General features: G+C 41.1%; 1 protein-coding gene across 1 annotated transcript in view; it reads right to left on the bottom strand.

Annotated features, from left to right (window-relative positions):
• Nucleotides 1–2580: 2580 nt before the first annotated feature.
• The window catches only part of LOC147717723 (pyrin-like), a 141900-nt gene continuing 139642 nt past the window's right edge, over nucleotides 2581–4838 (bottom strand). Inside the window, exon 11 of the mRNA XM_086919875.1 lies at nucleotides 2581–3260. The gene's annotated coding sequence lies outside the window, so the exon portion shown is untranslated. The remainder of the gene's footprint in view (nucleotides 3261–4838) is intronic.

The raw sequence follows: 4838 nt of genomic DNA, 5'->3' as shown, positions 1-4838 counted from the left end.
TCTGCTAATGTTGTCTATCTGATTACTTGCCCATGTGCGAAACGCTATGTGGGAATGACAACACGAAAAGTAAAGACACGCATTGGCGAACACCGCAGCAACATTCGTTGTAAAAAAGTGACCACCAAACTCATTGAACATTTTCTGCAGGCACATCACACCCCAAATGATATGACCTGGACAGTCATCGAACAGGTCAGCAACCCCAGGAACAAAGACAGCATCCTGTTTGAGAAAGAACAGCGCTGGGTATACAGACTCATTACCCACATTCATGGGCTGAATGACCAAATACCTTGGACTAGTGTCCTCAAACATTAGATTTATCACGAGTCAGGTCTGTGACTTTCTATTCTAATACTGCATTTTATCTCTCTTCAGCACCCCGAGTCTGGGATGATCCTTAACACCATGAAAATCATGTCTCAAGAATCACGTATTCTGAGGGCTCTTAGTACACTGAGCATCCACTCTGCAGTAATATGGAATAATTTTAACTCGATACCATACTCGACAAATTCTGCCTCCACCAGCCCTGAGACATAAAGCTGATAACTCTAACATACTTTGTGTCAAGATTCCAGTATTTATTTTGAATACAATAACCATTTTTTGTACCAGTATCCCCTTTTTTTTACCAGTGACAACCTTTTGCATTATCTCTAGTCAGGGTACTTTGGCTATGATTGTCACTATAGCTTATACCCAAACTTGCCTCTCAAGCCTCATTGTCAAGTCACTCAATCCAGGGCTTGCTTTTCAAGCCTCATTTTCAACCCACAATGAAACCCCGCCTTGAACCCACCTCTCGCGGGATTACGGGACTTGCATTCCAAGCCTCGCTTCGAATAACCAGCTCCCATTGGCCAGTGCTCTGTCACCTCCCTCATAACACCGGGCTCGCCCTTCGTTCAGGATCAACGAGATCCAGCGAGGGAACAGCTAGGTACCGAGAGGGTGCAGAGCGTTGCGGGCGTAAGAACCTTTCTCCGGACATCTTCTAATAAGATAAGTCTTGTGCTCGAGATTCTGCCAGATCTCTAAATCCTCTGTGTTTGTTTGTTTTTTCCTTCCCAAATAGGGTGTGCCATTGTCGCTCCCACCCCCCTCCTGAGTTCTATGGGGCGTGGTTCACTTTGTGTACAAGTGAGGATTGTTTCACTTTTACGCTCATTTATTTGTGTGCTTAATCAAAACTATAAGTCACGGCCAGCAGAGTTACCGGTATTTACACTGTAGCTCTGCCATTTCGCTCAACACTTCGGGGATTATCTCCCCGTCGCCCTACTATAGGTAGCCATGTAACAACGGGTAGCCTCTCCTGGCTTCTCGCACGGATGGACTTAACACTGTAAGTCTCCAATTATCAAACTGTTGCCATATCAAACGTGCAACAGATCGCGCTGGACTACACTCCTCAGCGCTAGTTGAGGCCCAACACTCCGGCTTGTGGCACAACTATTTCTTCGTATCCCATTCATTTCGGCCACGGCCTTTGATAGGTATGCCAGCACGTGTCACGCCACCAAGTTGCATCATTTGCCATAAAAAAGATCAATATTGATTGATTTTATGTCTTTTATTTGTCTGTTTGTCTCACCTTTTGTCCACAGACTTCTAGGTTCCTCGTAACAGAGGTAATTCCCCAAACTTACTAGTTTGTATCTTTTATGCACCATTTTTTACACATAGTGCTATTTTTAACTTTCACCGCCTTTGGCAGGGTGGGCCTTAGCGCGCCCACACCTGTTAAGGTGACACTCGCTAACTGGTCCTGAAGAAAGCCCTGTAAATTCACACATACCACGGGCAGAAACATGTTGACCTTTCTCTAACAGGGAAACACCAGTATATTTTATTTGGTTAGTTCTCCCTACACATAGTTAGTTTTTAATATGTCGGGTTGACCAGCCAATAAATGATTTTTTGGTACAAACTCAGACATTTTTAAATTCACTAAACCTTTTTTCACTCTTTACCCTCACAAGAACCAGCTCCGCAGTCTCCTGGCGTCGCAGCACACAGGGGAGGCATTCGATCTCTCCCGGTGGACCCGATGATGAAGCATGTCACCACTAGGGTGAGTGAGGGTTTCCTGAAAAAATCCTGTATTTTTTCTTGAAATTGGTCTGTCCATCCGACCACTTATAACTGGCCTCAAATGTCACGTGCTATAACCATTCTGAACGCTTCTCCGACGGACACTCTTCCTTTGTTTATTTGCTTAATGACTGGGGACTAAGAGTGCCCTGTAACCCTATCTCTCCCTTTGTTGATTGGGATGCTAAAGTTGACCTGCTGAATAATTCTATGTCTCTGCAATGGTTGAGCAAGTGCCAAACTCTCTGGCTCAAGAAGTCGATTTTGTTAGGGAAAAGGTCATCCTCCCAATTGTGTAAATGGAAAGGGAAATTGTGTAGTAATGAAAGTTTGTTCTCTGGTTAGCAGAGATATCGAAGCTAACAACTCAGGAGTCGATGTCCTAAGAGGGAGTGAAAGTTTACCAAGATTTCTTTACACATCATTCTTGATAGCGGATTTTTTGTTCTTAGATCGTATACCACTTTTTTTTTTTTTTTTGCAGTAGAGTTTTATATGCAACTTTGATCCTCATTAATTTTGTTTCATGAAACCTATGAGAAAATCTATATGGGTAAAACGGATCATGAAATTCAAAAGTCATTTTCTCCTGTAGAAATACCGTTTCCATCTGTGTAAGATAGGCTCTTTGAGGCCTTCACAGATATTTTTCCGAAATATAGCCGGTTCCATGGAAAAATGCTAGCACCCATTGGAGAAACAAACTATGACATAATGGGTAATTTTCTGTAAAATGAAACAATACTTTCATTGAGACCATTAGTTTTAATAAGAAGAACAGTATTCAGTCTTTGTTGGTCTTTTACTTTGGTCTCTAGGTCATTCAATATGATGTTTTAATAAAGTAATTTTGCAATTCTGTTTTTAAGTGGTTGCCATCTGTTAGGCTTTTATGGATGTAGGGGTTACAATTATGTCCCAATTTGAAAATAATGCATTGGTTATTCAAGCATGATCTGTTACAATGAATTTCTCATATATGAATTGCAAACATCTTACTTATGACAACATAAATCTGTTGATTATATTATTACATTAATGATTGTATTGAACAATAAGAAGCTTTTGTTAGTTCCTGCTCCTTCCTGTTGCAGGCAAACGCGAAGGGAATATCTCATAGGACTTCAGACCTGGTGGCCACCATGCTCTTCTGAGAAATGCTAGAAATAAATGATGTAAACATCAGTGATGTATTTGAAGCACACAATTTCTTACACTTCTTTAACATTCATAATTTCAGTTTGTATTTAGCCAGCTTAGGGGATGATTCTGTGAAATGTAATACCTATAATCCTGTGTGGAAGGCATAATTCTGAATCAACAACAAAGAATCCTCCAACAAACACTTTCCAAATTCCCCACAGATTTAGTTACCACTCAGCTTAATGTGTGAGGTTTTCCCCTTGCATCCTACATTACTGGTTTACAATAACAGAATTGCTTGTCTGTCATTTTCTTCTGTGCATTTAGAACTTTTTAACTGAAGGTCAACCAAACTGCTGGCCGCACACCTCTTCTGAGGCAGATCACAGGTCAGATGGAGTGCAGCCATTCACATGTGCCTCCTGATGGAAGGAATGCCAGTATCTCATGGCACATGTAAGATTTACCAACTACAAACCCAGTGCTCACCTATAGCGGTAGCAGAACAGTAGACTTTCTAAAATACTTCATTATAAATCTCTTAATTATTGTGGACTTCTAGATTTTACTATATTCTTTTATTTATTATAGAGTTCTGCTTTATTGAGTCTTTTGGATGGGATGCTGTTGAGAGAGTAGCTTGCAATGCTCTTACCTTTGCTACATATCTGTAAGCCTGAGGGTAGCTTTCCTTGACAAGCCCCACACTGTTCAGGCTCTTTGTGCAGTTTGTACCGCTGCGGTCTATGAGGTGCCTGTTCCCTTGATAGATACAGCACAGGTAGCAGTACTGTGGGTAAATGTCACCCTATTTATACACTGAGTGAGATGTCACATTTACTTAATAGTCGATTTACCAATATAGTAACTTTTGGGGAAAATGTAACTTTTTAGCCTGTTTTATGAAAACACTAGTTACAAAGGCTATGGCCTCTCAGTTCCCAGGATTATACCAGGATGAAGGATGTTTTCAAATGTTCTTTTTCACCCCCTTTCTATTCCTTCTAAACCACCTTAGAACAACTAGAAACCTTAGAATGCTATGGGAGATGGTGACCGCATAGTCAACTTCATAGCACCCAGTGTCGGCTTCCTTCCACAGGCCATACACTGCCTCTGTCTTAACCCAGGATCTTATTTCATTAATTTGTTGATTTTGTCACCACAATTTATGCTGAGAGGATATTCTGAGTATTAACTCTTAGTTCATAAATTCTAAACTTTCTACCCAACCCCTATAACTCCAACACTATCACCAATAATCATACTATAGATACCCATCTCATTACGAAATGTGTTTCAGTTCTTGAACCTCTCCTGTGAACACTTGGGGCCATATTATCAAAAATAGCGTTAAAATTATTGCCGCTTTAGCGGCAGGAAACTGCCGCTAAAGTGGTGATAATGGGCTTGATATTATGCCCTTGTGAATTCCCATATAAACCCAGGTTCACACCAGAACCTGGGTTTCTATGGAAATTCACAAGGGCATATTATCAAGCCCATTATCGCCACTTTAGCGGCAGTTTCCTGCCGCTAAAGCGGCAATAATTTTAACGCCGTTCTTGATAATATGCCTATTGGTTTTTCTCATG

This window comes from Lissotriton vulgaris, chromosome 5 (assembly GCF_964263255.1).
Source record: "Lissotriton vulgaris chromosome 5, aLisVul1.2, whole genome shotgun sequence".
In the NCBI taxonomy this organism is placed as follows: Eukaryota; Metazoa; Chordata; class Amphibia; order Caudata; family Salamandridae; genus Lissotriton; species Lissotriton vulgaris.
Note: the sequence above shows the minus strand (reverse complement) of the source record. Positions and strands in the feature narration are given on the sequence as shown.